Below are 12,942 nucleotides of genomic sequence, written 5' to 3'. Positions count from 1 at the left end.
ACCCACACATGTGCAGTCTGCTCTCTTTTGCGTCTCAGGGAAGAACGTTTTTCTCTGTAAGCCCTGCCATCTGCAGGATGGTGAGGGGAGGACAATGAAAACAGAGCACTGCATTGTAATGTACTCACGATGTTATAATGCTTGGAGATGTTTTTTGAACATGTCAGTAAAGGTGAGCAAACCATTTATATTGTATTTATCTTCTGTATGCTTCAAAACCAAAACCTTACATTCCTCATATGCTGAATTATTTCTAAAAAATCTAAATAAACACCTAATATGTGGAGTTTATTTATAGTTTGGCACTGCCAGTCACACTTGCCCATTGAGATCACAGGATCACTTGGCTCACGGTTGTGACCACCAGAAAGTTTTACCCCCTTCATGACCAGGTCATTTTTTTTCTACTCAGAAACTGACAATTGTGCGGTCATGCAACATCGTACACAAATTAAATGTTTAGAATTATAATTTTTCACACAAATAGAGCTTTCTTTTGGTGGTATTTAATTGCCACAGTTTTTTTTATTTTTTTGCTATATAAAAAAAAAAATTACCAAAAATTTAAAAAAAAAAAACACATTTCTTTTTGGTTACTATTATGAAATCTTGCATTTTTTTTTCATAAATTTAGGCCAAAATGTATTCTGCTATGTTTGTTTGGTAAAAATAACCCAAATCAGTGTATATAATTTAGTCTGTGTGAAAGTTATAAAGTCTACAAGCTATGGTATAAATATTTAAAAATCGATCAATCCTGATGTACTGACAGCCAATCTCATTTCTTGAGACCCGAAAATGCCAGAACAGACCAGATAGCCCCCAAATGACCCCTTTTTGGAAAGTAGACTGTCCAAGGTATTTAGTAAGAGGCATGGTGAGTTTTTTGAAGTTGTAATTTTTTTGGAAAATGAATAAATTGAATAATAAAAAAATAAATAAACAATATTTTTTAAAATTCTGTCACCAGTGCAGTACAGGGTCATCATATGACTGGTGTGGCTGTGATCAGGGCTACTGACTGGTGACAGTATGTAAAAAAACGAAAATAAAACAAAAATGTAAATTTTTATTCTATTTTATGAACTTTTTTCTTTTTTACTATTGTTTTTTACATTCTGCCATCACAGTAGTTCAGTGTCACCATAGTGGTGAGGGGCGATAAGGGACTACACTATTATTGCTTACAAAAGTGATAATCACTGAATTGTACCGCTGTGTGTGCCAGTGTGCATGCTCAATGTGACGCACCAGTACCTCACGATGCCTGCAGCTGCCGCCTGCTCACAGTGCATTTACTGTAAGTGGGTCAGCAAGAGGTTAAAAAAGGTTAAATAAAAAAAACAGACTTAGCAGTTTCATCTATTGTACGCCTGTCATCCACTGCTATACCACCCTCTGAAAAGTGATCCACAGTGGATCACTTTTCAGAGGGCGGTAAGCCTTAGCACAAGTGTGAAAGAACCCTTAACGTATCTGCAATGGCAACACCATTATGGCTTGTAGCCTCTCTTTGCAAAGTATTAGACATGGTAAAATGATCAGTAATTCAGGGGTAGGCAACCTTAGAGTGGTGGAGATCTACCTGAATAACATGGGAGAAAGAAAAGATCGTCGGGCACAACACATTATTTTTGGGAGCTAACTTAGCAAGGCCAATAAAAAGTAAGGCAGTTTTGAAGAAAGCTTGGGGCAAATTCACTCTGGGATCACACGGAAATGCGGCACACACTCCTGTGCATTTCCCATGTTTTTCTCGTGTGGTGTTTTGACAGCCTATTTATTTAGATGGGATGCAAATCACACTGGAATGCAGAAAAAGCAATGCATGCATTGCTTTTAAAAGCAAGCTGCAGCAAACAGCATGGTACTGCGGAACCAGGCAAAATGGTGCCCACAAACACACTGCGTTTGCGATCTGCATTTGGGGTATACAGCTCGGCATTACAGAACAGGAGTTTTGTCCTTCCCTAATGATCAGTTCCTTACCTGCATGTTCAGACATGCTGCTTTCTGTCCCCTCCCCTGACATCTATACAGAGTGCCTGTGTGAGATGTAGAAAATAGGCAGGATGAATGTGAGGAGAGGATCACAGGAGTCAGTGTAGCCATGCTGCAAAGTCGGCTGCTTCTGTGTGCTGCTCTGCTCGGGATTCGGGAGTAAGTTGTTTTGACAGGGGGGGTCGGCACTGCGGACACGATATCTACTTTTCACCCTCTTGTGATTGACAGGTAGATCGTGATCGATGGGTTGCCCGGAAGGGATTCGGTCACATAACACCATGTACAGAAAGAGGCCGCTCGTGCTATGGAAGCAACGAGTGGCCCCCGTGCACCGAGTGGGGGAACCACAGATCCAATGAACCTGCAAGGATAATGCAAAGGCACCCCACCGAGACCAGGGCAGAGGGAGCCAAGAGAAAACCATGGGACATGTAACCACAGGGAAACACAAATATATGGTGAAAGATAATACAAATACAATAAAAAGGGGTAAAGAAAAATATAATCATAATCATTAGGGGATATGCAGTGTGTAAATATCATAACTACAGTGTAAATACATCATAGCTCATGACAATATTGTAATATACAACACAACATAAGTAGACATCCATAATAATTAATGAAATGATCTAGCATGGAATAGTCTTAAAGGAAAACTATATACAAACAACTGGATATTCACTCAGGAAGAGAGCAGAAAGAGGACACCTATGTTCTTATAGTGGGTGCAATGAAACCCAAGTAGACGTACATATATAGTGTATGGGGATAAATAAATTTAAGTAGGGTCTGATGGTTCCCATTCGGACACTCCAGAGGAGAAGCCTTCTAGGAATGGCCTGAAGGAGATGATCCATTGAGGCCAGGTGGTGAAGTGGCGTTTAAGCAGAATATCAACCTCAACACGCTGGAGTAGAGTCCTGTTCCAATCCTCGCCCCGCATCCCAGGGTGGACGCGGTCGAGGATAAGGAACGACACTCTGGGGAAGACTCCATTGTGAACATTGGTGACATGTCTTCCTAGGGGAAGACTGGGGTTGCACGTCCGCATGGATGCGAGGTGGCGGTAGGCTCGTCGCCAAAATTCTTGGGCGGTTTTGCCTACATAAAAGCACCCACAGTTGCATAAAAGGTGATATACTACACCAGGCATGTTGCAATTTGCGAAGTGTTGCGGTGAGTATCTCTCACCATTGGGGAGTGTTGGATTCTTGGAGGTGTTGGTAAAGCGGCAATAGCCACAACCCCCACAGGTAAATGTGCCAAATCGTCTACATGGATCCCTATGGCCCCCTTCTTTAAACTCACTTGTCACCAGGTGATCCCAGAGCGACCTGGCCTGTCTAAAGGTAAATGAAGGGGTGTTGGGCACGAAAGGACCTGTGGTTGGATCCATCGTTAGGACATGCCAATATTTTTGCACAATTGCTTTGATTTTTTAATGTTGGTTGGAGAATCCTGTGATGATGGATATTGGGTTCTCCCTTCTGGTTTTAGAGGATGGATTGTACAATAGATCGTATCGAGCTTTATTGCATGCCCTATTGTAGGCTCTTTTTAGGCAGGTCTTGGAGTATCCTCGGCTCAAAAGTCTTGTCCTTAAAAGATCAGCCTCCTTTTTGAATACAGTGCTATCCGAACAATTCCTCTTGAAATATTGACTGTAAGGGATGGAGTTTATAAGCGCATGAGGATGAAAGCTACTCGCATGTAAAATTGAGTTTCCCGCCGTTGGCTTTCTGTAGAGACTAGTGCCCAAACGTCCACTCTTATCTTTGTGTATGGTCACATCAAGAAAAGTAATGCTGGAACTGTTGTGTGCCATAGTAAAGTTGGGATTGAACTCATTATGATTAAGCCTGATCATGAAATTGTCTAATAGTGCGACCGATCCGTCCCATACCAGGAACACGTCGTTGATGTAGCGCATCCACATCAACACGTGCTCCATAAAGGGGATCAAATCGTTGTCTCTGTTGATAGCAAGTTCCCACTCCCCCAGGTACAGGTTGGCGTACGACAAGGCACAGGAAGTCCCCATCGCAACGCCCTGTACCTGGAGGAAGTGGGAACCATTAAAGACAAAGTGATTATGGTGAAGAGTGTATTCCAAATCTCCCAGAATAAAGTCCTTGGTTGGTTGGTTCACCCCATTGTCACGCAATAGGATGTGTTTGATGCAAAGAAGCCCTTTGTCATGTGGAATGCTACTATAGAGTGCTTCCACGTCTATTGCCACCAAGATGGCCGTTGACGGGATGCAGATCCCATCAATATTTTGGAGTAATTTCAGAGTGTCTTGTATAAAGCTGGGAAGCTCAGCCACATAGGGGCGGAGGTGTCCATCCACATACTCACTAAGTTTTTCTGAGATTGAACCAATGCCTGATATAATTGGTCTGCACAGTGGTTTATGGAGACTCTTGTGTAGTTTAGGCAGGCAATAAAAAGTAGGTATGCGTGGATTCTTAGTTCTTATGTATTCCCATTCGTTTTTACTTAGTATGCTGGAAGCCAGGGCCTTATCAACCAGGTCATAGAATTCCTGATTGAATTTTGTAATTTTAGTATCCGAAATTTTCTGGTACCAGCTTTTATTGTTTAGGATTTTGTTGCACATATCCACATATAGGGTATTGTCCATAACCGCTATATTCCCACCCTTGTCGGATGGTTTAATGGTTATGGACGGATTACTGGTTAATGATTTTAATGCTTCCCTTTCGACTTTAGATAGATTGTCCTGATCAAAAAATGGGGTCTTGATCTTGCATATTTCGCTGCAAGTAAGTTTATTAAATGCTAAAACATTAGCATTAGTGCCTAACGGTGGAAACTTGTCTGACTTCTTCTTGAGTGAGGGTTTTGGAGTTGTAATTGGTTAAGTTTGATCATGTCGCCCCAGAAGATGCTCAGGTCTGGGGGGTAATTTTCTTCAAGGAGATCGATAAGGGCATCAAGGGCCTTTAATTCTTCGGGTTCGAATTCAGGTTTGGTAGGTATTTCCTTGGAATAGAGCTGTTTTAGGATAAGTTTCCTGGCCAACAACTATAGGTCTTTTAGAACCTCGAATTTGTCCAGATTTTGATTAGGACAAAAACTGAGGCCACATGCCAGAACCTGGATTTGAATGGGATCAAGTGTGTAGGAGGACAAGTTAATGACGTTCAGATCGTTGACAGTGGGGGCTAGGGGTAAGGTACAGTTGGTACCTCCCCCAACCCCAATTCATTGTGGGTCACCATTATCACTGTGTTTAACTGGGCGGTCGTATGCTGATTTACCGCATGTGGGTTGTACTTTGGAAGCAGATGTACCAGAATCAACCTTAAAGAGTGATGGAAAAGTACCACTGGTACCTGTTGAATTACCCATCATGGACTGATTCAAAGGAAGTGGCATTGACGGCCCCAGCAACTCCATGATGTGTTTTCTGTTTCGTTTTTCGTTTGAGTTAGTTCCACTAGAGTCTCTTTTTACTTTTTTAGACTTTCTGGGGCCTTTAAAGCCCCTGGATTAGACTGATGAGACTGAGGAAGCATCTGAGAGGCCAGGGTCTCCATTATGTGTTCTTGACCTAAAGTTTAGCCTGGGTTTTTGCCTGAGAGTTTTTCCAAGTATATGCTTTTTGTTTGTGAAATGCCCTCTGGTCTCTCCGAAACTTGTTTTCTTTTTTGATCAGTATTCCTCTATTGAACTGCTCAAGATGCTGATTTAGTTCGTTATCATATTGAGTATATAGTGCATGCTTCTTGAAAGCTGCTAATTGACTGTAGATAGTTTCAAGTTCTTTGTCAAGATCTCTATTCATTCTTTGATACTCCTCTATAAAGAGAGAGATCATTCCATTTGAGCATTCTAGTAAGTTTTTCTCCCATTCCTTTTTGAATGCCGGTCCCACATTCTCCAAAGTGGGGAATATTTGGACCCGCAGTCCAAAGGGATTGATTTTGTTTTTAATATAAATTTCAAAAGATTGTATGTGCCAATGATTGGCGGACTTTTTCTCCAGTGTTCTCCTTACATTGGAGAAAATGGATGTTAACTCAGTATCCTTTTGTTCCTTTGAGGCAAAATCCCTATAGTGGCCCAACATGGCACTGTCCCAATTGGAACCTGCATAATTCGTCATGGTTAGATAAATCAAGTGTGTATAATATTGTAGTGTTGTAGTATTCACAGTATTGAGGAATGACAGGTTAAGAATCCTCAGAGCACCCAGTCGTTAGCCGTAACTCAATGTAGGGTGCATAAGCTTTATTTAAAGTGGAGTTCTGCCTAAAAAAAAAAAATGGAAAGTCAGCAGCTACAAATACTGCAGCTGCTGACTTAAATAAGGACACTTACCTGCCCTGGGCACCGTGATGTCCTCACCTGAAGCCGATCCATCCCCTCGGCTCTGGGTGAAGGCACCAGCATCTTAAGTAAGAGAATCAGGAAGTGAAGCCTTGTGGCTTCACAGTCTGGTTCCCTTAATCGCGCTGCCCATTCTGAGTGATCCCTGCTGTCTTCTGGGACCTGTGTGTCTCCCAGAAGATAGCGGGGGGAATGGAGGAGGGGGCCAGACATGGCGTAGATCGCTGAGGATACTGCGGCGATCTTTCGCTGGAAGTGGGAGCAAATACCTGTATTAGACAGGGATCTACTCCCCCCTCCCCCTGAAAGGTGCCAAATGTGACAGCGGAGGTGGGGAGCAATCCAGACAGCGGAAGTTACATTTTTGGGTGGAACTCCGCTTTAAGAACAAACACAAGTATATATTTCTGGAGACAATTCCCCCTCCTTGTTGCCATAGAGAAACAGGGTGGGATAAACTTTACATCCAATCACATCAGGCACAGGTACATTTGAACTTATCAACACATCTATAAACAAAATCTGGGCATGCAGCCAACTTTGTTAGTGAGAAGAACACTTGAGGAAACTCTCATGTCCAATGTCAGTGTTCTTAACATATTGTAGACACCCTGGCTGGTTCAGGGGTAAAATGAAATACTGAGTCCAATGTGGTTGTAGTGAGTCTGGTTAGATCAGACCAGACTGGGCTTCTCAGGTCACCCTGTGCCCCTAATAGACACAGGGTAATTTACACATAAGAGGGGCCTGGGGAGCTGAACCAGGAGTTTCCAGACCCCTCTAAGATAAGCTAGGTTCCACGGGCCCCCTGCCCAAAGTGACTCCCCTCACAAGGGAAAAAAAAACAGCATTTTTGCTTGCAGATGATTGGATGATGGAAGTCAGCAGCGTTTCTACTCCTTTACTAAGCTTTGGATCAACTGCTCTTGCCGAGTGCAACTGCACTTTGCAAAGTGCACAATCTATGTGCTTTTAGTAAATCAACCCCACTTTTCTCATTCCTCAAGGGTGCATAATATCCACTTTTTTTAGAGGGTTGCTAAAGAGCTATTTAACTTCTCCTCAAGGGCACATATCAGCAATTTGAGGTGGAAATTACAGTATACCGCCAGGGTAAATGACTGACAGCAGCACACATCCTATAGCCTTAGACTAAAATAACAGTATAACAAGTGTTTGGCGCAAAAAATTAAAAGCAATGATCCACATGAATAACAGTGCTGTATATATACATTACACAAAATGAACTCAAAACAAGGGGTCAAAGGAAATGAGGATGGTAAAGGTCCGTGATGATGCACAGAAAAGTCAATGGTGAGGATGATGTAAGAAGTCCACATTCATGGCAGCCTTCCGGTGGGAGTAGAAACCATATTCCCAAGGGATACTGAAAAAACAAGGAAACAGATGCACCTCTGGGTGCAGACTTAAAAACAATTTTAATAAAAAAGGCAACAACAAAGATTGCACTCACATTTAAGTTGAATTATAAAGGCATAAAGGAGTCCCAAATGTAACCAGCGCATCTGAAGACCAGTCTGAGGACACATATCCATGGCCAGGAAGACTGACCTCACGGACCCCCTTGGTTACATTTGGGACTCCTTTATGCCTTTATAATTCAACTTAAATGTGAGTGCAATCTTTGTTGTTGCCTTTTTTATTAAAATTGTTTTTAAGTCTGTACCCAGAGGCGCCTCCATTTCCTTGTATTTTTTTATAGCCGTAGGCTGCCTGTCCTCACTAAAAAAATGTATTTAATGGTGTAGATCTGCCTCTCACCTGTCACAGATTGGATGTTGTGTAGATTTTTTTGTTGTAATCAAAAATTACCTTACACTTTATCTACATTTTTGCACTCTTTTAAAATATTTGTATTGAGATATATATATATACACACACACACACACACACACTTTTAAAGCTGTCCCTGCCCTGGTCAAGCAAACACAGGTAGGGAAGGTAGGGATAGCAAAGAAACCTGTGTACTACCTTTAAAAAACAAAGTCCTAGGTCTATGCACCACTTTGCAAGGGGGCGGGGTTTTCCATTATTTGAGATTGTTGGCTTTTGTTGACCAAGGAAACGCCTATGCGTGGCATGATAGATTGTTATTTTGCTTCTGGTGGCAAGCACGTAAACTTTTCAATCAAAAGCACACCACAGTGGGGTTGATGTGCTAAAACTGGAAAGTGCAAAATCTGGTGCAGCTGTGTATAGAAGCCAATCAGACTCTAGGTATTTTTTTTTTTGTCAAAGCTTAATTGAACAAGCTGAAGTTAGAAGCTAATTGGCTGCCTTGCACATCTGCTCCAGATTTTGCAGTCTCCAGTTTTAGTAAATTAACTCCAGTGGCTAAGTACACTGAGCAAAATTATAAATGCAACACTTTTGTATTTGCCCCAATTTATCATCAGCTGAACTTAAAGATCTATGACTTTTTCTATGTACACAACAGGCCTATTTCTCTCAAATATTGTTCACAAATCTGTCTAAATCTTTGTTAGTGAGAACTTCTCCTTTGCTGAGATAATCCATCCACCTCACAGGTGTGGCATAGCAAGATGCTGATTAGACAGCATGATTATTGCACAGGTGTGCCTTAGGCTGGCCACAATAAAAGGCCACTCTAAAATGTGCAGTTTTATCACACAGCACAATGCCACAGATGTCGCAAGTATTGAGGGAGAGTGCAATTGGCATGCTGACTGCAGGAATGTCCACCAGAGCTGTTGCCCTTGAGTTGAATGTTCATTTCTCTACCATAAGCCATCTTCAAAGGCGTTTCAGAGAATATGGCAGTACATCCAACCGGCTTCAAAACCGCAGACCACGTGTAACCACACCAGCCCAGGACCTCCACATCCAGCACCTTCACCTCCAAGATCGTCTGAGACCAGCTACCCAGACAGCTGCTGCAACAATCGGTTTGCATCACCAAAGAATTTCTGCACAAAGTGTCAGAAACCGTCTCAGGGAATTGCATACTCATCGTCCTCATCGGGGTCTCGACCTGACTTCAGTTCGTCGTATTGGGGGGGGGTCCGAAAATCAATGCCAACGTCTGCACCCGACAACTGATCCGAAGATCGGTGTAAGTGTCCATATATTAAAAGTCTGCAGTATTTGTAGCTGCTGACTTTTAATTTTTAGTGCGGTGGGTGGACCTCCACTTTAAGCCTTGTACACATGATGAGAATATTGGACGAATGATTGTGAGTTTTTTGGGGGTTTCTTTTCTGCATGCTAGTCTCACATTGAAAATGAAGAGGTTACTAAAGTTACGAAAATTCTCTTATGACAGAATACAATTTCGGAAGTGATGTAATGTATTGTAATGTATTTTTTTGTTTCCGAGTACATGCGGTCTTGGTCAGTTGATTTTTTTCGGATGAATACTGTGCTGATTAAACGAAAATCATTCATTCTGGAGAAAAAGTTTTGTGTTTGTCCCTTCGGATAATTTCGGAAGAACTGTTATGATCAACTCTCAAAAGCTATGTACTAATGATCAGAACATCGTACGTAGGGATGGGTCAAACACCCGAACAGGGGAAATATTCTAACCCCAACGGCAAACCCCATTGAAGTCTATGGGAGCCGAACAGGAAAAATCAAAAGTTCCCATTTTGATGACTTTTATGCAAGTAATTGGCCATAAAAGAGGTATGGGGGTCTGGGTACTGCCCTGGGGGACATGTATCAATACATTTTTTTTTTAAACGATTATTTTTTCAGGAGCAGTAATTTTATTCATGCTTAAAGTACAATAAAAATAAAAAATTCCTTTAAATATCATGCCTGGGAGGTCCCCTTAATGTGCCTGTAAAGTAGAGCATTTGTAGCATGCATAAAACATGCTGCAGCAAAAATGTAGTTTAAAAATAAAAAATACGTGTCAAATTCCATGAATTGACCCGTGGTTACAATTGCCGACACCCTGGTATTGAAAAAATAAAGAAAAAAACGGCCCCCCCCCCCCAAATCCATACCATAGCCTTATCCGAGCATGCAGCCTGGCAGGTCAGGAAAGAGGAGGGGACGAGTGAGCACCTCCCCTCCTGAACCATACCAGGCCACATTCCCTCAACATGGAGGGGTGGGCTCTGCCCACACCCCAAAGCACCTTGTCCCCATGTTGATGGGGACAAGGGCCTCTTCCCGACAACCCTGGGCTGTGGTTGAGGGGGTCTGCAGGGGGGGCTTATCGGAATTTGGAAGCCCCCTTTAACAAGGGGGCCTCCAGATATCACCCCCCCCATGTGAATGGGTATCTGGTACATTGTACCCCTACCCATTCACCAAAAAAGTGTCAAAAAGTAATAACCACGGGAAACTGTTTTTGACAAATTTTTTATTAAAAAAATCCCTCAGAGTAATCCATCGGCAATTACGACTCCCACCGGACCCAAAAAATAGAAACAGATAAAAATGCACTGCCCCCTTCTGGCGTCCCCTTCTATTTTTCGGGTCCAGTGGGCATCGTGATTGGCGATGGATTTACATCGAGGAGCCCAAATTATTAATTTTTTTTTAATAAAGGACTTGTCAAAAACAGTTTCTTGTGGTTATTTATTTTTTGACACTTTTTTGGCGCTCGCTCTTCCCATCCCCTCCCCTGAGCTGCCGGGCTGCATGCTCAGATAAGGGTCTGGTATGGATTTTGGGTGGGACCCCACAATATTTTTTTAAATATGCTCGGGCCAAACCGTTTGCCCATCCCTAATCATACGTTCGCTCCGAAAGTGGCATTTTTTGTCCGATTATCTAATTGTGTGTACTGGGCATTAGGGGCCTTAGATTGTAAGCTCCTTGCAGGCAGGGACTGTTGTGAATGTACAATATAGATATGTAAAGCGCTCCATAAATTGACACAGCTGTATAAATACCTGTAATAAATAAAAGTATGTGAATCTCAGGGAATCGCCATGAAGCCAGAGTAGTGTGAGGACAAACCTCATCCTTATTAATCAGCAATGTGTCGGCAGCTTTTAACTGACAAATAGCAGCAGCTGGAAGAGGAGTTTTTCTATTTAGGTAGAAATAAATACATGTGTGGAAGTGAAATCTTCAGGTCCCTGTAAGAAATCCATAATTACCATGTAACAATAATTAGTCCCGATCCTGAGATGACGGCACTAAAGGAATACATAGACTGAAGCTCCAATAATAAAATCCATATTATAACAGAATGATTACTTACCTCTGTAGAAGTGCCGTGGATCAGGTGCTTTACAGATAGTTTCACTTCTGAGTGCTGTATATAGAGCGATTGTTTGACTTTGTATGTTGGCACTTTTTTCCCGCTCTACCTGTATTGTCAGGGAAATCCCCTTTACTATTCTAACATCTAATAGCAATAAATATACTGCTGTGTGCTGAGAGCGATCCCTCCTACTCAGTGACACTGTACAAGAAGCAAAATACACAGAGAGGAAGCAATCTGTCCCCATCTTCTACTGGTTTGGTATTCGCAGAATAAGTTACTATGCTAAGTGCTACGTAAACTGTTGGCGCTATATAAATCCTGTATAATAATAAAAATGCTAACTATTTCTGAAACAAACCATTAATATCAGTGTTTTGTAATTACAGTAGGTGACCGCGATATTGTGTCAATCTCGCTGCATTTCTCGGCGAGATTTGACACCTGCGAGCCCCGTCGCAGGAACCAGCGCCGAGATGGCTCACTCATCGGGAAAGGAAAACTTTGTTTTCCTTTCGCGATGAATGACAGGCAGTGCTGACAGCTGTCTAGTATGAATCCTGAGGGGGAACGCCGCGCCAAATTTTAAATGAAAAAACCGGCATGGGTTCCCCCCAGGGGCATACCAGGCCCTTAGGTCTGGTATGGATTGTAAGGGGAACCCTCTACGCCGGAAAATCAGCGTGGGGGTCCCCCCAAAATCCATACCAGTGCCTTATCCGAGCACGCAGCCCGGCCGGTCAGGAAAGGGGGTGGGGACGAGCGAGTCCCCCCCTCCTGAGCCGTACCAGGCCGCATGCCCACAACATGGGGGGGTGGGTGCCTTGGGGGAGGGGGGTGCCCTGCAGGCCCCCCCACCCCAAAGCACCTTGTCACCATGTTGATGAGGACAAGGGCCTCTTCCCGACAACCCTGGCCGTTGGTTGTCGGGGTCTGCCGGCGGGGGGCTTATCGGAATCCGGGAGCCCCCTTTAATAAGGGGGCCCCCAGATTCCGGCCCCCCACCCTGTGTGAATGAGTATGGGGTACATGGTACCCCTACCCATCCACCTAGGGAAATGTGTCAATAAAAAAAAAACACAGTACACAGGTATTAAGAGTAATTTATTAGGCAGCTCCGGGGTCTTCTTCCGACTTCGGGGGGTCCCCTTCCGACTTCTCCCGGTGTTCGGACTCTTCTCCTGGTGTTCACTCTTCAGGTGACAAACAGTGCCACCCACCCCGTCACAAATACAACTCTGCTTCAGTATGTCACAGTACATGTTGGCATCAGGGGCGGATCCAGGGGGGGAGCAACGGGGCAATTGCCACCCCGAGAAATTTGTTGCCGGGCGGGATAGCAGGCGGGTGAGATAGCGGGCGTCTCTGCGGGC

The 12,942-nt window shown here is 43.3% G+C and overlaps 1 protein-coding gene across 1 annotated transcript in view; it reads right to left on the bottom strand.

Moving 5' to 3' along the window:
- LOC141148393 (uncharacterized) overlaps positions 1 to 11,721 on the bottom strand; it is an 85,883-nt gene extending 74,162 nt beyond the window's left edge. The window contains exon 1 of the mRNA XM_073635854.1: positions 11,567 to 11,721. The gene's annotated coding sequence lies outside the window, so the exon portion shown is untranslated. The remainder of the gene's footprint in view (positions 1 to 11,566) is intronic.
- Between the last annotated feature and the right edge of the window lie 1,221 nt (positions 11,722 to 12,942).

Source organism: Aquarana catesbeiana, linkage group LG06 (assembly GCF_042186555.1).
Source record: "Aquarana catesbeiana isolate 2022-GZ linkage group LG06, ASM4218655v1, whole genome shotgun sequence".
NCBI lineage: Eukaryota > Metazoa > Chordata > Amphibia > Anura > Ranidae > Aquarana > Aquarana catesbeiana.
This window is presented reverse-complemented; position numbering and strand designations above follow the sequence as displayed.